The sequence below is a fragment of the Pithys albifrons genome, chromosome 14 (genome assembly GCF_047495875.1).
Source record: "Pithys albifrons albifrons isolate INPA30051 chromosome 14, PitAlb_v1, whole genome shotgun sequence".
NCBI lineage: Eukaryota > Metazoa > Chordata > Aves > Passeriformes > Thamnophilidae > Pithys > Pithys albifrons.
In genome coordinates this window covers 637,891-658,076 of record NC_092471.1, presented here as the reverse complement: position 1 = coordinate 658,076, position 20,186 = coordinate 637,891, and the positions used below count along the sequence as shown (strand labels likewise).

General features: G+C 57.7%; 1 protein-coding gene across 3 annotated transcripts in view; it reads right to left on the bottom strand.

The window, feature by feature from the left end:
- Positions 1-19,803, bottom strand: part of STARD8 (StAR related lipid transfer domain containing 8) — a 43,873-nt gene extending 24,070 nt beyond the window's left edge. The window contains exon 1 of one of the 3 annotated variants that reach the window (XM_071569209.1): positions 19,770-19,803. The gene's annotated coding sequence lies outside the window, so the exon portion shown is untranslated. Of the gene's footprint in view, positions 1-8,554; positions 8,763-14,006; positions 14,094-19,769 lie in introns of those variants that run through there. The other 2 variants (XM_071569212.1, XM_071569211.1) reach the window with 2 other exon arrangements.
- Between the last annotated feature and the right edge of the window lie 383 nt (positions 19,804-20,186).

Genomic DNA, 20,186 nt, shown 5'->3' with positions numbered 1-20,186 from the left:
TGCTGCTTCCGGGCACAGTTCTGCAGAACTTCTTTAATGAGCCAACAGCTGCAGCTCCCCAGCCTGCAAGAGCATTCACAGAAACAAAAAAATAATTAAAAACAATCTCTGCTGCTTAAGCAGGTGGGAAAGCTGTGGAGAGCAGAAGATGAGAGGCAGCAGCACAATGCAGCTGCAGCAGGACAGCCATGCCAAGGCTCTGGGGACAGCACGGCCCCGGCATGGCTTCCTCTGGCAGAAGTCTGGACACACCCTGCTCCTCTCACAGCAGGCTCCACGGACAGGGAAAGGTGATCCAACCAAAACTTGCTGGGTGCCAGCCTGCTCCGGCTGCACCTCTCAGTGCCCAGGATCCTCCAGGCACCCACAGCCGGCCGGAGCCACTGCCCAAGGCCAGGTTGGCAGCACCCATGTGCCCAGGGAGGAGTGTGAGGCACGAAGCTCTGGCTCACCAGCACACTCTGACTGCCCTCTTTGTTATGTTACCACTTCAATCCCACACGACATTCCTGCCACCACCACATGGATCATAAAATCATGAAATTACCAAACAAACGTGATAACATACCAGATCATCAGAGCTCACTGTGGCCCTGGTGTCTGTAGTGCAGATTTGACTCTTTCCCTGTGGATGTTTGATCAGAGCTTGATCCTGGGGCAGGAGCTGCAGCTCGACCCTGACTCTGCAGGCTGGACTCCCCCAGGCAGCACTGGGGCTCAAGCCATTCCCCCTTTGTTCCTCATGCCAGGTTTCTTCTCCCCCATTCTGTTTTCTTTTTATTACTGTGATTTCCTAACATCGGAAGAGGCAAGTTATGAAACTGGAGTTATCCAAACACGTCGTGTTTGAAGATAGCGTTTCATCCAGCAGATGCAGCTTCCTGCCCTGTAAATGGTTCCCATTGTTCCACCTTGGCTCCTGGCCCTGGCAGTGCTGGGGTGTCACTCCACTCGGCAGCCCGAGAAGTGGTGGGGTCCCAGCCATGGGACGGCTGAACTGGGAGCACTGGTGTTCTGTACACAACCTCTGCAGGCGCTGGGGAGGCTCCCTGGGGCTGCCTCACTCAGGTGAGAGGCACCAAGCCTGCCAGCAGGGTGCTGGCTGCTGCTCCAGCCAGGGATGCTCAGCTTTTCCACTCTGTCTCCACTCTTCCCACGAGGTTTTTTTGGAGGGAACCAGTTGGTGCCATTTCTGTTTGAAGTCCCCCAGGTGTGTGCTCCAAATACCCACCTTGATGACACTCACCCCTGGGATCACAGGTGTTTGAAAGGGATTCAGGGCATGAGGCTGTGACCAGATTCCTGCTGTTGAACCGCAGCCAAGATGCAGCACAGAGCAGTCACACCACAGCACTGCTCCTGCAAACATCACCTGCAAACATCACTTGTAAACCTCACCTGCAAACTGGGATCATCGTGTGCTGCGCCAGGACAAAGGTAGCTCTGGGCTGGTGGCTGCTGTTCAGATGGCAGGAGGGGGGAAGAGGGGATAGATAAAATGAGGTGGTGCTGCTTGGTGTGGCAAACTCTGTTCCCAGCACAACAGAACCAGCACACATTTTTAATTTTAAATTTTAAATTCTGGGGGAGGGAGAAGAATCAGACTGAGCAGCAGCATGTGGGGTTCAGCAGCTCTTGATCTTTACCACCTTACAAGTAAATGGAAGGGATGTTCTGAAAGCACCACGGGGGCAACAGTGCTGGGGGCACACACAGGACACCCTTGGGACACTGCTCCTCCTGCCGTGACAGCTGCTGGTCCTGCAGCTCCCGCGGCTGCCACCTCCACAACTCGGGACAGGGAGCCAAAGGCTGAGGTCACCCGGCTCGGCTGGGGACGCTCCCCAGCACCCACCTCCTCTCCCCACCCTCCCAGGCCAAATATAAACTTGCTTACAGGAAATGCCTTAAAGAAAAAAGGCACCTCCCTGCATCCTGAAGAATGCCCAGAAAATAAACTGTCTCTGGACATGAAGGAAATGGCTTTAAAAAAAAAAAATTGCATTGCAAAGCAACTTTAACCCTTTCTCCCCTGCCTGCAAACGCAGTCACTGCAAGCCTCTGGGAATTTGGAGGCATCTGGGCTCCAGATTGGTGACACAAGAGGAGCCTCCTGCCAGAGACAGGTCCTGCAGCAACACCAGGTCCTGAGCAAAAGTGGCACAAGCTCCAGAATCCACACACAAACTCTCTGTCTGGCAAGGAAAGTCCAAGACCCCAAAAAGGGGTTCATAGGTGGGAACCCACATTGGATTCCACAAAAGCACTGGCTCAATTCCCAGAGTCATCAAGCAGAGCATGAACTCACAGCTGCTGGCATTGTTGGAGGTCCTGCATCACCAGGGGGGCCGGGGGGCTGCACCTGTGTCACCCCTCCCCATCCCAGCCCCTTCTTCAAGGGGTGCATGGGGTGCATCAGTGCCCCCTCCCCTCCCAGGGTCCCTCAGGAGGTGTGCTGGGATCTCCAGCAGCTACAAACACAGCTCCCCAGCTTCCCAAAGAGGGCAGGGATGGGCTGCCCAGTGATGCAGCCCCCCACAGCCCCCCACAGCCCCTGCCTTGTGCTGGCCCAGAACTGCAGCTGCTCCAGCCCAGCAGGGCAGCATATGGAGGCTTAGGAAGCACAAACGTTGCCCTCACACCCATGTCCCAACACAAGGCATAAGAAAAAAAAAAGATGAGTCGAGGAAATCCAGAATGTGGAGAGGCAGCTGCCTCAGGCCAGTCCGTCAGGCACAGCCCAAAGCTGCCAGCCCAGTGTGGAGAGGGGAGACCTTACCCTCTCTGGTCCCTCCATGGGCACCGTGAGGGCACAAGCACTGCCAGAGCTGCTGGAGAGGAACCTCCACGAGGCAGGACAATAAATAAACCCAGTGCCAAGATCCAGCAGTGTCCCCGTGCACTCGCAGGTCACAGCTACAGAGAAGGTGATTCCATTCTCCCTGTCCAAAGGAGGATGCTGAGGCAGAGCCTCTCCTGGAGCCAAGGCAGGAGCAAGGCCAAGGACACAACCAAAGCGCTTTCTGTTTCACTGGCCCCCAACACCTCTCTGAAAGTCCCTTTAGAAAACAGGCACTCAGGGCTTTCAGCCTCGAGGCACAACGTGGTTTGATCCAATTCAACAGCTGCAAAACGCCCCCAGCGCCTGCTGCGGTTGGGATTTCTCGGAGCAGCAGCAGCGGCTCGGGAAGGGACTGTGGAGTGTGAGGCTGGGCGTGGGAAAGGGACGCGCGGGGTCAGCTGCCACCTGGAGGGAGGCGAAGGGCCATCCCAAGCAGCTGCCAGGGCTCCCGGGCAGCAGGACATCACACCTGCCTCGAGAAGAGAGGCGACTCCAGCCCTGCCCCTGATTTCTCACCATGTGTACAGAGGTTCCAGCACAGCCAGCCCTGGTCCCTGTGGTGCAGAGCGTGCCCCAACTGCAGCTATCCCAGCAAGGGAATCAAGTGCCTGGGACAGCTCCACAGCAGAGGGACGCTTCTGCCATGGCCAGAGAGGGTCCAGAGAGCAGGGCTGTTCCTCTGGCTCTGCAGAGACCAGCTGTGCAGGGAAAACCAGAGGTTGAGCAGGCATGTTGGTACCCACATCCTCTGGAGATGCCCACAGGAAAGAAGCTAAAGGAGAGGAGACCACGCACAGGGCCAACAGATGGTGGCAGTTCAAAGGATGGATATCTCCATCTTCAGAAGCTGAAGTCCTCAACAATGTCTGCTGGACAAACCAGTGACACTGCCCAGCACTCCCAGTGCCACCCTGTGTCTTGGGGTAAGCAGTTAACTCCTCCAAACATTTGGTTTTGTTTTTCAGAAGCCCATTATTTTTAGCTGGGGAAGAACCACTGCTTCCTACATCCTTGCTGCTCCCAAGACAGCAGCACCACAGCTCCCAGGACTTCATCCCAGGAGAAAGCACACAGCCACCAGTGTGGTGCCAGTGGCTCTCACCAGGGAACAGCCACCCTGGGGTTTGCTCAGAAAGGTGTCCAGGGGCCCTGGGGTGATCCTCTGCCTGGGAAAACGGAGCTGGAACACCGGCTCTGGCTGCCCAGACATTCTGTTCTTGCCCAACAACACTGATGAAATGAGGTCAAGTGCTCTCTGTGTCACTGCTGTGGGCACCGTCCCACAGCCTCATGACACCCCTGCCTGCCACTGCCCACAGCCAGTTCCAGTGTCACCGGGAGCAGCAGAGGAAACCAACCCCCAGCCAACCCTCATGAGCCCCCAGGAGCAAACCCCCACCTACAGCCCTGGAAATGCTCCCCCTCCCTCCCAGACCAGCCTTCAGCCCAGCACTCTCAGCAAAGCCTCCTCCTATTCAGTCCTTTTACTTTCTATTTCTGTTTTCCTTTAAATGCCCTCTTTCTTGTCCTCTCTGCCTGCAGGGCAGGAAATCCCCCAGCTCACCCAGGCTGGGGTGCACTGGGCCCTCTCGGGTTCAGCGCTGGGACGGCTCGGGAGGAGCTGCCAGCTCCTGCTCCCAGCTAAAGGATGGGATGCCCACGCCTTGGCTGCAGTGCCCATGGAAATCCAGATGTTCACCGTGCCAGAAGCCAGCTGTGCCAGGACTTATCCTGACCTCCTCCCCAGCCTTGTCCCATGTGCAGTCCCCAGGCTGTAACACTGCAGAGTCCTGGCTGGGTCCCCCCAGGGCAGCTGGCAGGGTCAGAGCTGGGGGTCCCAGGGGCTGCTGCTCTGCAGCTGGGGGGCTCAGGGGCTCTGTCCCACACACACAAGCTGTGATGCCAAACCACAGCCTGGCCAGCAGGTTTTGGCAGCCCCTTGTCCAATTCCTGACAGACCAGGATGGCTCAGTGGGACCTGTGAGACAGACACAGAAAGGACAACTTAGCTTGGCCATGGGACAGCAAAGGACCTCAAGCTGGACATGGCAGGGGGATGGAACTGGATGATCTGTAAGGTCCCTTCCAACCTGAACGACCTTAGGATTCCATGTGCCTCTGGTGCAGTGGGATACTGACTGACTGAGCCCCAGGAAGGTCCCCTGAGCTGTTAAAGTTGTTCCCAGCACCAGCCGTTAACGTTTACTCAGCCTGGAACTGGCAGGGGGTGGCAAGTGCCCTGTGCTGATAAGGGCAAACAGCTCCACCGTGGCTGCAGAGCCAGTGCACCAGTCAATGATTAATCAAGAAATGGGGGGAACAGCAGTAGAATGGGTAGATGGCCACCCACGGGTGTCATAGCACCCAGAGACTGGGGACACATGGGGACCCAGCAGCAGCCACATCCCACGGGCTCAGGGGCAGCACCCCGGGGCAGCACCAGGCACAAAGGGACGAGTCTGGAGCAGGGCAGAGTGAGGCCAGTGCAGCTGCACGTCAGCAACGAGCCCTCGTGCAGAATATGCAGGTAATGTGCCCAATTAATCAGAAAGCAAACAGACAAAAAGAACCACAAGCCATCACCTCCAGCACCAGAAAAATAATCTCTTGCTGGAAATATAGGATCAGACTCTGCCTCTTTAAATCCCCACACCCAACCCCGCAGCCTGGAAAGGTTCACACCGTTCTGAGGTGCCTCTCGAGCAGCAGGAACCAAAGGGCCATTGCAGCTCAATCATTAACCGGGAGGGAGACCCCCGGCCTCGCTGGAATGTGCAGCCACTGCCGGTCCCCTCTGGAGCTCGGCACAAGGTTCTCGGACACTCCTCAGCCCTGACCACCGGCCCCTGCAGGCTCCGGCAGCTTTCCAGCCCAGCCTTCCTGCAGCCCAGCCTTCCTCCAGCCCAGCCTTCCTCCAGCACTGAATCCCACTGAACACCTCCAACACACATCCCAGCGAGGCTGGAAGAAGCATGTGCATGAAGAGAGTTCAGAAACAAGAAAACCTGACTTCCAGGCAGACATTCCCACGCTCAGCTCAGCGGGGCAGTGCCAGCAGCACCCATGGTTTGGGGGGCTGCTACTCTCTGTGGCTTCTCTCACCTCAAAGGCAGGACCAGCATGGGCACAGCGTGGGACAGGAGGCCTGGCAGGAGAAACAGCATTCCAACCTTTGCAGCCCCCACGCTGCTCCTAAAACCTTTTACATGCACAAAATCAGCTCAGCTTTCATCCCTGGACTCTGGCAATCTGTGTCACCAAATCCAGAGGGCAGAGGGATGGAGCACCAGCTCTGCTCTGAGGTTGGGGGAGGGAAGGAGACCCCTGTGTTAGCTGATGCTCTGCCGGGCCAGGGAGATGAGCCCTGGCACAGGGCAGAGGTCCCACCATTCCATGAGACCCCCAGCTCACTATGCAGTCAGGGCCAGAAGCATTCCCTGCCCTGCAGCCCCACTGCCAGCACACTGCCTGAACTTGAGGATTAAACTCCCACAGACACCAAATACAAAAGCCTTTCCACAGCCACATCAAGGTCAAAGGAAAGCCCCAAACCCCTGTGATGGGCAAACCATCTTGGACTCTTCATGGCCTGATCAGCTGAAGGAAGGAGCCTCAGTTCTCCTCTCTGCTGAGGAGGATTTACCCTGTTCCCCAGGAGATCACAGCCAGGGAACTGCCTGGCTCCCCGTGCTCCCCCTGGCTCCACACAGCTGTGGCACAGAGGGCCAGGCGCACTCGGCACTCCCCACAGCCCCTGGAGCCTGCCAACTTCCCAGCCTGTTCCTTTGGCCCAAAGTCACACACAACCTCAGCATGCCCTCAGGGAAAGGGTGACCTTTCATTCCTGCACTCGACTTCAATTGACTTTGAGAACCTTCAAATCTTTTTGAAATTAGCACAAAACCGAGGGGAAGTACTGACGTGCCCTTGGGCATAACCACGTTGTGTTCTCTTACAAAACTGAACTGCTGGCAGCCTGTCTGTGCACACGCTGGGGTTTGGGAGGCAATGCAGACAAGGAATGCTCAGCAGAAGCACAACTGGATTTATGCAGCCTGTCTTTTATCAGGAAAGGATTTCTCGGAGGAAGTGCGACCACATGGTGTGAACGTGAGCTGCTCCTCAGAAGCAGCTTTGATACCTGCACTGGGGCTGGGTGTTTTGCCACATACAGAAAATACTGACAAGACTTTGGGATAAGGGTGGGAGCTAATTTTTCACCTGCAAGAATGGAGGGAGGCTGAGGAGGTCAGAGCAGATTTGTGGCCCCAGAGGAGAGCGGCGAGGGGTGGCTCCATGGCCACGTCCCAGCCAGGCTTCAGCTCGAATGCAAACACAGAAAGGCACAGCCATTGATAAGAGTTCACGTATGCACAGGAAAAGAACGTGGATTTCTGCCAATAAATCATGATATGTGCTCCAACACCACAGGACTGTACAAAGGCTTTTAGCAGAAGAGGCTCCGCTGCCCTCAGCACACAGAGCTGTTCAGAACACAAACCACAAATCCAAACACACAAAGAGCTGGTGTTTGAGCTCACCACGTTCAAACAGCCCCTGGGGAAGCAGCCTCTCACCTTGGCAGCACTCTCCTCCAGAGCAGCACTGGGTCACAACATAACAATGTATATGCCTGGCAAACCCATCAGTCCCTACCAATGACAAAGGGCTCCAAGGGAGTCAATCCGCTGGGAACACGTGCCCATGGCACTGAAAGCCAGGACACAGAACCCAGTCTTCCCTGCCACAGCACAAGGGCCTGATCTGGAGTTTCCTGACAATCAGCACAGTTCTTCCAAGAACTCACTGACTCTCTGGATCAGATGCCAAATCTGTGCTTTCCCAGCCACTGGGTTAATTGCCACTGATCTCAGGTAAAGGAGGGTGAAGAGGAACCCTGAGAAAAGCCAGGCACCCAAGCCCCTCAGCCAGCCCCTGCCATCCCTCGCTAGCTCAGCTGGCAGCACAGGGGGCAGTGGCAGAGCCAGGAGCCAAACCCGCCTGGTCCCACAGCAGCAGCGGATCCTCATCCCACACACTGCCATGACTCAGCCTGGGAATGACAGAGGGGGATCCAGTTACAGCTCGAGCATGTCAGGAGGCAAGTACCAGCTCCAACCTTCTCATCATCCCCAGCTGCAGCAACAGCCACCTCATACAGGCACCATGTTCATTCACACACGGACACTGGTGCCAGACCACACACACCCAACTTGGCAGCACTCTGGTGCTGCTGGAGGCAGCAGGGCTGAGCAACATTCCCAGAGGGAAAAGCCCTCTGAGACCACAGAGCCCAACTGCTCCTCCAGCACTGCCAAGGCCACCACTGACCATGTCCCAGAGTGCCACATCTACATGGCTGTTAAATCCCTCCAGGGACAGTGACTCCACCACTGCCCTGGACAGCCTGTGCCAGGGCTAGACAGTCCTTTCCAGGAAGAAATTGTTCCTAATATCAAACTAAACCTCCCCTGGCACAACTTGAAGTCACTGTATCTCTCTGTCACCTCCCATCTACTTCCTCCGTTACACACAGAGCTGTGATTTCAGGGGAGGACACTCTGTCATACGCGTGCAACGTTCCAGGCACAGCACAGCCCGAGCCCAGGGGCAAAGCCTGCAGATCGAGCGGGTTGCTGGATGCTCTTCACCGAAATCAGCCCCCTCGTCTCCCCTCACACCCCCGCACACAACCGCAGGTTCCCGATTTACCTTCAGCGTGTGCCTCGTCCAGCTGCGCTCGCGGGGAGAACGAGGAGGGTGGGCGCGGGAGGAGGGTGGGTGCTGGAGCAGGATGAGTGCTGGAGAAGGATGGGTGCTGGAAGAGGGTGGGCGCGGGAGGAGGACGGGTGCTTGAGGAAGATGGGGGCTGGAGGAGGATGCAGGGTGCAGGACCCCCGTGCCTGGGCTGCCGCGGGCAGGAGCAGGATGGGCGCTAGAGCGGGATAAGGGTGCAGGGGCAGGACCCCCGTGCCCGGCCCGCCGCGGGCAGCGGGGGGCTCGGGCAGTGCCAGCCGAGCTCCGGCTGTTGTCGGTGTGAGCGCGGAGCGGCAGGTGCGGGTTCCCCACCCCCGGGATCCGCCCCCTCCGCTGCTGGAATGCGCCTCCCAGGCCCCGGGATCGCCCGCCCCGGACCCGCCCGCCGCCCCCGGGATGCCCCGCGCTGCTCCCGCTGCCCCGGCGGGGCTGGAACTGCTGGGGCTGCGCTTGAGCCGAACTGCGGAGCCACAGCAGGGATAGAGAAGGGACGCGGAGATGCTCCAGAGCTGGAAACCCTCTGCCATGGAGACAGGCTGGGTCAGCTAGGGGTGTTCACCTGGAGAAGGGAAGGTTCCGGGAGACCTGAGAGCCCTTTCCAGTGCCTAAAGGGGCTTCAAGAGCTGGAGAGGGACTTGGGGCAAGGGCCTGGGCTAACAGGACAAGGGGAATGGCTTCCCACTGCCAGAAGACAGGGTTAGATGGGATGTTGGGAAGGAATCCTTCCCTGTGAGAGTGGGCAGGCCCTGGCACAGGGTGCCCAGAGAAGCTGTGGCTTCCTCATCCCTGGAAGTGTCCAAGGCTGGATGAGGCTTGGAGCCACCTGGTCTGATGGAAGCTTTAAGGTCCCTTCCCACTTCAACCAGTCAGTGTTGCTGTGACACAAGCGAAGTGCAGCCCAGGCTGCCCCAGCTGCCCGTCCCTCTGCTCAGCCATCCCCACTCTGCTCCCAGACCAGCGGCACCAACTGCAGGGGGCCCGTGGGCTGGACCTGGCGGCTGCGGGACAGCGACACCGACAGCTGCCACCTCCCTGCCGGGCCGTGCCCACATGAGGAGCCCTCAGCCTGTTGCCCCCACAAAGAGGAGCCCCGGGACAGTTTCTGGGCAGATGCCCAGCTGCCCCCAGCTCTCCTGTCCATCAGACCCAGCAGATGGAACAGCAGGAGAGGCACGGAGAGGAGCACTGCTCCTGCTCTCAGGACTCATGTCCCCAGAAATCCCCCTCACCCTGCAGGAGAGTTCTCCTGCTCCACAGTTACTCCTCCAACAGCACAGCACGAGGAGGACCCTCTTCATGGCACACACACCTCACAGCCTGGCCCTGAACCCCAGACCTGTGTCACATCAGAGGGGACCAGCCACGGGCAATTTGCAAGAGGGTGAGGGAGAAAAGTGGGGACAGGGTTTGGAATAGAAGCCTTAGATGGGAAAAATATTTAAAGTGGACTTGAAGGAGGAATTTTGTTGTGAGAAATGGAAGGCAAAATGGAGGTCAGGAAGCACCAGCCCGAGTGTGGAGGCAGAGGAAGGAGAGCGTGAGATGGAACCAACAGGATGCTGGGCAGAAGACCTGGGATGAACACTGGGCACAGACACAGGGTAAGGACAGTCAGGTGGCAATTTAGGGTAGAACGACCAGAAGAGTAGGAGACAGACCAAGTACATTGCAGGGATGCCACAAAACAGCTTTTCCCTTGAAATCACTGCTTGGAGGGATGCCCAAACCCCCAGAGTGGGAGGATCAAGTTAAAAACCAGGGTTTTTTCTCCATTGTTTTCATAGTCTGAGAGGCTTTTGATGCACATCTCCTTCCTTCCTTCCTTCCCCAGCTCCTGACCCTCCTCCCACCAAGCTCCTGCCTCTCTGCCCCTGCCATAGCCCCTCACCATGGAGGGAAGGGGCTCCAGCACAGGCTGGTCAAGGCAGCCCTTGTTGGCTGCAAAGTCCTTCTGCAGCATTGTGTGCGGGAGCCCCTCGCCAGGAGTGGGCAGGGGGGTGGCAGGGCAGTGCCAGCAGGGAGCTGGTGTTCCCCCAGGGTCAGCCCCAGCAAAGGGAGCAGCTGTTGATCCAGGGGGATCAGTGGAAGGTCACTCAAGCCAGGAGAGATGGGCTGTGAACACCCGCGGGCAGACAAGCGGTCAGGGGGACTTGGGGGGTGAGGACCAGCCGAGCTGTGACCCCCATGAGTACCAACCCCCCCAGAGCACAGGTGCCCAGCTCCCGGGGAGGGCACAGACAGGGAGAGCGTGAGCAAAGCCTCTGGAAACATAATTCTGAGTGCAGAGCCGCGGGGTGCTGACCAGCTCCCAGGCCAGCACCCAGGGACGGCCAAGATGGATGTTTCACCCAGGTGATTCCAGCACGGTGACAGCCAGCGGACAAATGCTGGGCTCAGGGGATTTCAAGCATTTTTCCACTCTTTCTTTGTGTGAAGCAGGAACAGGGAGGGTGTGGGGACAGAGAGCTGGAATTCTACCGGAGCCACTGAGCTCGAAGCAGGCGGCGGTGAGGGCAGAGCAAAGCAGCCGGTGCCGCACAGACCCCGCAGGGACAGAGCAAAGCAGCCGGTGCCGCACAGACCCCGCAGGGACAGACACGCACCGGGTTTCCCTACACGTGACCCCTCCACCGTCCCTTTGGGTCCCCCCATCCATCACCCCTCCCGGGTCCTTGGACACCCCCTGATGTGTGACTGCCCCACACAGTTCTTCTAGGCCCCTGCCACGCGAGAGACCCCCGCGGACCCTCTGGGTCGTGCCCTCGTCTGACCCCCCATGTCCCCTCTGGGTCCCGCCGGGACCCCCCCCCGTCCTTGCGCCTCCTCCCAGACGCAGCAGGAAAGGCGCCCTCTGGTGGCCACGACACGCAACGCCCCTCGCGAACGAACCCCCTGGAAAACCCAATCCAAGGAAACGGCGTGAAAAAGGGACAGAAAACCACTCTGGATCCATCGCAAAGGCACCTTCGCTCCACCTGAGCACCCCCGGGGGACACATCCTGCACTGCCCTGCCATGGCCACTCACTGCTGCTCTTTCCCAACAACCAAAATAAATGGGGGGGCAGGGGGAGAGTGGGGTCTGGGGTACGTCTGTCACATGCATCTGCTCAGAGACTCCTGCCCTGCTAATTCATTATCTATGGCTCCTGTTTTTCCACTCCTGTGGATGAAGAACAGGAGAAACACGCAGTATTTTCACACAAAGCAGTTTCACCTGGATGTCACCCCTGGCAGAGCTGGCCCAGCCTCACTGACCATCCTCACTCACCCTGGGGGTGCCCCGTTTATTTCTCTGTCCGGGTCCTGAAATGCAGAACAGTTGTTGGCTTTTCCCAGTTCCCAGCCATAAAAGCAGTAACCAGGTACTGCCACCACAGCCCTTCCAAACTCTGGGTACCCAGCAAACCACACAAGGAGCCCCTGGCCCACAGGGCATCCTTAACTCTCCTGCAAGCAGTGACTCTGCAGCAGAGAGCCCAGAAACCACCTCTGCCCCATTCTGCTTGGAGCTTCCAGGGCCACGGGGCTGCTCCAGCATCAGCCTCGGCACTGAGCCTCACACCAGGGGGAAGCAAGAGAGCCAGCTCCAGCCAAGAGAAGGAGGATGGCTTCAATAACCTTGTTTAGGAGAGGAAAATCAGGGGAAAGAGATTGACTGGTGCACCCGAAATGGCAGCTGGAGCCATGTCAGCAGCTGCACAAGTACAGCAGGCGGGATCTCACCAGCACTGAATTCCCTGGCTTCCAAGGGAAGAGGGCGAGAGGGAGGAAGAGAGGAGCTCACAGACACACACAACAGCATCATTCATGGGAGCCAAGTTTGTGCAACAAGGGTCCTGTGTCTGGCCCAGAGCTCCGGGCAATTAAAACAGCAGCCACAGATCCCTGAGAAACAGCAGGAATTTACCCGAGGAATCCGGATTACGTGGCCACTGCTGAGGCAGGGCAGAAAGCCCCCAGCTGCTGGAAGGCAAAGCGCTGGCGAGCGATGAGCAACCAGCTCCATTACCCAACTGTTCCTGCCCTGCCCACACGTGGCAGAGCCTTCTGCTGCCACATCGTGGGGGGGAGGGGGATTGTCCCCTCCACCGAGGGGACAGTTAGGACCCCAGTCCCCAGCCCACATGTGGGCTGTGCTGCAGCAGGCAGAGGTGATGACATCGCACCTGCGCTTGGGGGCACAAGGGGCTCAATTTCAGGGCTGCTGTGGAGGGGGAATGAGGGGCTCGTGGCTGCAGGGCCACATGGCAAACCGAGCACTCTGTGGTCCCAGAGACAGTGGCGGTGGTTTGCAACTCTAAGAATGTGGTTTTCCATTCTGGTCCAGCCTCGGAAGCACACACGGAGTTTCCGACACACGTGAAAAGAGACAGGATGCTGAGCAATGCCTTGAAAATCTCACCAGCACAGCTGTCTTCTGGGAGCAACCACGGACCCCCCAGGAGAGCCGCAGAGAGAATCTGTGTGCTCCCTATTCTCATGTGGATCATCCCAAAACAACCTCTTGCCCCCTCTGTCCCCCGTCCTGTGGGACCAACAGCTACAACTCACTGTCGTGCCAGCACCGGGCGAGGTGGGCAATGTCAGTGCCACGGGGGCGGCAGCGCTCAGGGCTCTGTGGAAAACTCCACTTCCTTCTTGCCTACGGCAAACTAAGCTGATGTCCTCACCCCTGAGGAATAACCCCTGCCCATCCAGCGTGCTGTGGGCCATTCCTGAAGGGATCGTTTATCGGCAGGAGGAGGGAATCTCTGGATGTGTGTCTTGGGGCAGCCTTGAGACTGAATTCTTCACAGCATGGCAGCCAACAGAGCCCAGAGCCGCAGTGTTTCCTCCTTCACACAACCCAAAAGAAATGGCTTTCAAGATCGTTACCCACTCCCCCATTACAGCAGGCATCTTTACGAGCCACAGCAAGCCGGGTATACACTGGAGTTCCAAAGGAACAAAAACTCCTCAAGCATTTTCATAGCCTTGACAAGATGACTGATACAAGCATCATCAAGCCATGATCAAATACAAAATAATGCCCTTTCTTTGATGAAAAGTGGGATTTCTTTTCACCTGACGGCCCCTTGGGTGAGTGATCCGCTTCACCAATCGGCCCAGGACAGTCACCCTTTGGCTTTGGGACTGGGATCACCCACACTCAGACATAGTGGGCAGCCGGGCACAGCCCAGAACACCACCAAAATCGCTCGGGTTTGGAAGGAAAGCAGAGGCTGAGCCCCTCAGCCGCGTTCCCTGCCCGCGCTCCGCCCTTTGCATCCCACCGCGCCGATCGCACGGAGCCCACCCTGCCCCGGCCCCGCCGCCCCTGCGCTCGCTGAGCAGCAAACGCTCCCTCCTCTCTGTCTCCGCAGCCCCGCAGCGGCTCGAGCCCCGCAGCGCCGGCCCCGCACTCACCTGCCCGGCCGCGCCGTCCCGCCCCGCACGGCCGGAGCCGCAGCCGCAGCCCCAGAGAGCGCCCGGAGCCCCCGCGCGGAGCCGCGACCCCGGCCCGACGTCCCATCGTGCGCTCCGGCGGGACGGGCGGGGGCGGCGGCTCCTCCCCCGGCGGCACAGCCGGACGGGCCCGGGGCCGGGGCCGCTCCCGGGGAACGCCCGCTCCCCTTCCGTCCGCTCCCCGCCCCCGGCGGAGTCTCCCCGGCCGAGCGCGCCGCTGTCCCGGGGGTCGCTCCCGGGGGTCGCTCCCTCGGGCCGCCCCGCAGGATCCCCGAGCGGCATCGCCGGGGGCCGAGGTCAAGGTGCTGCTGAGGGAGCCGCCTGTTCTGCCCCATCCTCCCCAAACTGAGCCAGCCCCGCTCCGCTCCCACACCGCGCCCGGGCCCGCACTCGCCGCCTCCGCTCGGGGGCGAGCGGGTGTGCAAAGCCCTGCGGACAGTCCGGGCAGGGCTCAGGGGCTGTTCATTAAGGGGAGAAGGAGTTAACGTGATCAGACTGGCCCGCAAACCCTCTCACCGCTTTTCCCCCATCTGACCTCTCCGTGACAAACCCCGTGAGCATCACAGAGCCCCGAGAGGCGTCCACAGCCCCTGCCGGCTCCATTCACACCGGGTGCTCCCCAGAAGGCCAGAGGGGCTATTTGAGAGCCAGGCAATGTTACCTTCCTGTGCATGTTTAAGGAGCTTGCATGTCAAAGCTCCGACCAAAGCAAAACCGTTGCCCAGCTGAACCTTTCCACCAGTTTTCAGAGTATTTTCTCATTATCGTTTCACTGAAGTGACCACATTTGGAACTTCCCTCTCGACCCCTTCAGTCTCATGCAAACCACCCCAAAGATGCAGCTAGAAATGTACTTTCCTGCTGCAGTTTCTTTTCAGCTGGTCTCAATCTCTCCTTGCTGACACGGGAAAATCTTGGCCACACTCTGGACACCAGGTGGCCAAAGGGGCCTTTTCCCAGCTCATTCTCTGCACTTCCCACGTGCTACCAACAGGAAAAAACCTTCTCTCTAACCCAGGCTCTTCCTTTCTGGCCTTCAAAGAAAATTCCCCAACCCATGAGTGGATCCTGCTGTCCAGAGAGGGGGATCTGTATTTTGTTATCTACAGGAAACAGGAAAATTTCCATCCTTGGATTTAAAGCCCCAGAAGAACAGAGCTAAGCTGGGGCAGGGGCTCTGTCACTGCAGCAGTTGCTGGGGTGTCAGAACTGCAATCATTTTATGGGCAGACGAGCCCAGGGATGAGAACCAGCCTCATCTGGGGGCTGGGGAGGCTCCAACCTCCGACAAAGTTTCCCCACAATCACTTATTAGAAAAGCAAAATGTGGCCAAGTTGGTTTTGATTTTGTTTTAGAGAGTTTTTCATCATTTCTCATTTTCACTGATTTCTCAGCACGGGCACTCCACAGGCTGCCCAACCCCCCGGGAGAGAGGGCTGGGAGGGGGCCCAGCATGGCCTAAAGAACTTAAAGGTGACCCTGGGAACAAACCAAGTGTGTTTAAAATTGCTGTAGCCAAGGCACTAACAGGCATCCCCCGCATGCCCATGGCACTACCATGCTGGTTCCTGCTGATTACCCAAGGATGGAATCCTGTGCCCGGTTCCATGGACACACATGGGATCCACCATCCCTGCAAACCTCCTGCACCCACCACAAATATCCCAGAGTGACCCGTGGGGAAATGTCCAAGCCAGGCCGTGCCAGGGCATTAACACCAGCCCATGTCCCAGGGAAATTTGGCCAATAGGGATAAATAATCATCAAAGGGGTCAGCAGCTCCAAAACAGTCTCAGGGGTGCTCTGATGAGCTGGAAAGGAAATGCTGGAGATCATTTCAGGAGTCTCAGGAGAGGCTGTCCCAGCTCCTAAGGAAACATCTGATGAAAGGGCACAAACTGCTCTGAAGCTGCCCTGGCAGGGTGAATATTAGAGTATAAAGTCTTGTTTAGGAATTATTTCTTCTTTTTTTTTTGAAAAACCTTTTTACTGCTGGGAGTTAATCACAAAGCACATGCACTGGCCAGGCAGGGATCCATTCCCAGTGAGGGGAGAGTGCAGGAGTAAGGTCACAGAGACTGGGAGAGGAGAGGAGAGGAGAGGAGAGGAGAGGAGAGGAGAGGAGAGGAGAGGAGAGGAGAGGAGAGGAGAGGAGAGGAGAGGAGAGGAGAGGAGAGGAGAGGAGAGGAGAGGAGAGGAGAGGAGAGGAGAGGAGAGGAGAGGAGAGGAGAGGAGAGGAGAGGAGAGGAGAGGAGAGGAGAGGAGAGGAGAGGAGAGGAGAGGAGAGGAGAGGAGAGGAGAGGAGAGGAGAGGAGAGGAGAGGAGAGGAGAGGAGAGGAGAGGAGAGTATCTGAGACACATCTCCCTTCCTTTGTGCAGAATAACTCAAGGAGTGGCAGAGCTCTCCGGGGCTGTGCAGGGTCGGCGTTATTTTGGGATGGAGGTTGGTGTTTCAGTGTCATTCACCAGCCAAGCTGAGCTCGAGTCCAGGCAGGCAGGGAGAGGAAGAGGAAGGAGCAGCACAGAATCCCCTCATCACATGTCCCACCAAAACCACTAATAATCACATTCAGTTCAGCTTTTCTGCTTCCCACCTCTCTGCCCCACACCCAGCCCCGTGACTGCCTTTTCCACCATGTAACAGCACTGGTTTCTCAGCAAGTTCCACAATTACCCAGAATGGGTCCCTGATGCCACGTCCAGCATCCCACCCACGCCCAGGGGCCGCCCAGATCTCCCTGGCACTGATGCCACAGCCAGAGAGAGGCCCCAGTGCTGAGGCCAGTGGTGCTGGTCCCTGCACACCCACCAATCCTGGCACAGTCTCACGTCAGCCCACAGTCCCTGTCCCTTCCAACCCATCCAGGCAATGACAAAACCAGATCCCAGTCCCTGTTTTCCTCCCCAAATCCAGAGGATCCATGGGCATAGGTCAGGCAAGGAATGGGGGCCTCGTGCTCAGGCCACAAACCCCCTGAGCCAGCACAGGAGATTTTTGTGTGAGTAGAGAAGAACAGCTCAGCTGTGACAACACATCAACAACAGCTAAATTTAGCAGGTTATTTTCAGCAATCCAGATGCTGGGTAAATACAACCTTATTATTTCATGCAGGGGCAAAAGTTCAGCTGAGTCTCTTGTGCTGCTTTTCCCCATTAGTTCACCACGTTGAGCCAGAGGAGCCCACCCTGAAATGCTGCAATGTCACCACTGCCTGGCTGTGCTGCCAGGAGCCACCAGCTCCATCCCTGTCCCTTGCCAATGAGAGGAACCACTGCCCAGTGATACCTGCAGAGCACCTCCCAATCCCATTTGGAGGGTCCTGGTGCTGCTGTTGGCAGGAATTTATTCTGAGGGTGCAGTTTTCACGTGCACAGCCAGTCTGTGAGCCTTTCCTTTCTGCTCCATGCCTTTCCTTTCTGCTCTGTCCAGAACAATACATGGGAAGTGAATGCTGGAGAGGAAGCAGAGTTAGGAAATCCATGGAAACCTGGCCTGGCTGAGACTGCTCCAGTGGGGTGGTTCAGGGCTGTGCAGGGGCACTGTGTCCCACCCACCTGGGGATGCTGCTGGAGGAGACCCAAGGCTGAGCCAGGGTGGGTCCTGCCACGGGGCAGGGCAGTGGCAGGGAGAGCAGGGACAGGGGACCCCCTGTGTGCTCTGGCTGAAAAGTCACCTCTGAGAAGGCAGATGAAATCCAAGTTGTTTTCCATCTCCACTGCTGCAGGAGCTGCCATGGCATACCTGCATATCTTAATGTTAGGGGGAAGCCACAGTGACCTCGTCCATCTGGTGTTCAGGAAAGGGGATGTGACAGCACAGCCACAGCCTTGAAGGATAGGGCTGGAAACAGGTCCTGGGAGCTGGGAACGGGTCCTTCCATACCTGGGAAGCAGCTCAGTGAGTTTCCCAGGTGTGCTGGCAGAGCAGTAGTGCTGGGGGGGGAGAATCACAGGCAAGCTCCAGGAAGAGCCATGACAGCCACTTTGCCAACAGCTACTGGGGGAAACCAGAACCAACTGTACCCTGCCTCATGCCATGTGTCGGGAGCTCAGATCCTCTTCCCACAATCCAAAGAGATTGAAAATCATCAGGGAAGGGAATGGTGCTCCCTGAGCCCACGGCCTGAATGTCTCCTTAAGTGCCCCTGTTGTCCAAGCACCTTCTGGGGACGATCAGCAAAAACGACAGCAGGGACCTGCCCTGGCCCTTCCCAGGGCTTTAAAACCACATCAGAGGGCATGAACCCCCCACCCAGTGTAATCCACAGGAAAGGCAGAACTCCTGCCCTGCTCCAGGCCCTGGGCTGCTGCAATGGCACCAGGAGCCACCACAGCTCCATCTATGCATCGAGTCACAGGTGACAAGCCCCACAGTGAGAAACTGCACATTGCTCAGGGACACAAGGCGCCTGCTCCTCCTGCCCCCAGAGCTCATGGCAGCCCAGCATCCCTCCAGCAGCCAGAGCTGGCACATGTGACAGGCAGGTGTCACATCGGGTTGTGTGCATGTCATTGAGCCTTCACCAGGTGAGACCTGCATTCTACAGGCAGTTTTAACCAAGGGAAAAACACCTATAAACATTCTCCGCCCAAAATCCCGGTCACAGCGTCATCTGTAAGAGTATTCCCTGTCCTTTCCTCTCCACAGGGTTTCTACCCTTTTTAGCAAGCTCTTGGCATTCACATTCTTCATCACTCCCATGAAAGGGCCAGAGACCACCCAGGATACCTTCGGGGCTCCCTCACAAAGGACCTTTTGTTGCCCAGAGCTCTCCTGTGCTCCTGGGCTCTCTCCAGCTGGGCTCAGAGCTCACCTAACCCTTACGTGGATAAAAACAAGAGGCTCCTGGGCATTGCCCTCCAGTCAGAGAACTGCCTGGGGACCCCCAGGCACATCTCATGGGCTCCCTGCATGGCAGGTTTCCCTTCTCATGGCACCAAGGCCCACAGTGTGGGCAGCCACACTCCCCCTGCCTCTGGTGCTGGAGCCACCACCCACAGGGCCTGTCCTGAGCCCAAATCAGCAGAGCCACCCCAGGCTCCAGGTTCCCCCACGTCCTGGGCTGCCAGAGCCAATGCCCACAGGCTGCCTGTAGGATGGAATGGGTTTGATTCCAGGGGTATCACCCATGGCACTTACCAGTGGGATGATGAAAGGCGGGACCTCTGCCCTCCTGCCCACAGCCCCATCTCCACCCCCAGTTCCCAGCCCCCTTCTCCTCCTCCTCTTCCCCCTCCGTCTCCCACAGACCATCACCAGCCTCCCCAGCACCCACGAGCCCTGCAGGGTGGGGCAGCCCCAACTCCCACCGTCTGCCCCCGCCTTGGCAGAGGTTTGGTCTGAGCAGCACCTCTGGAGCCACACACAGTGCCCATGGATCAGCCTGGAGCTGCACCTTGAGTCCCTCCTGCCCCACAGTCACACAAAGCCGAGGGCTCTGAGCCAGGGAGACCCTCCTTCCTGGGCCACGGCAGTGCCAAGGCTCCAAAGGCCCCAGTGAGTTTATCTGTGGAGAACAAAGCTGTTTGCCACAAAGAGAGGACTTGGAAAGGAACTGAGGCCCCTTCACAAATATATCCCTCTGAAAAGAACCGTTTGGGGGCAAATCACGCTTCTGGCAGAAGAACCCCTGAGGCCAGAAAGGACTGTCCTCTTTCCATGACCTCTGCCCATCCTGCAGCAACAATATTCTTGCCCCAAAAGAACCATTGCCACAGCTTACCTGCATCTTTCTTATCTTCTAGCAATGTGAAACTCTGTGAAAAGAAAGGGAAAAAAGAAAATAATTAATTTTGTTATAGATTCGATTCCCATACTCATGGACTGCTACCCCTCATGTCTGAGCTCAGTCCCCCCTCCAGCCTCTTCTCTGCTTGGAGAGGAGCTGGGACCAGAAGAGCTGCTCTGGCTCCCAGGACAAACAGGACTCTGGCAAAGGCTTCTCCCCCGAGCATTGGCTCCATTGGTTTTAAAGCACCAGCAAGCGAGCCAAGGGAAAGCCAAGTGAGATTCACAGCAGTGGAGCCTCAGCAGCGCTTCGGAGATGGCAGCAATTGGCAGAGGTGGAGCTGAGGGTCCCCCACTCCCTGGTCCTGAGGCAAGCCCAGAGCCCAAGACCACCCTGGCCCCACTCCGGGTG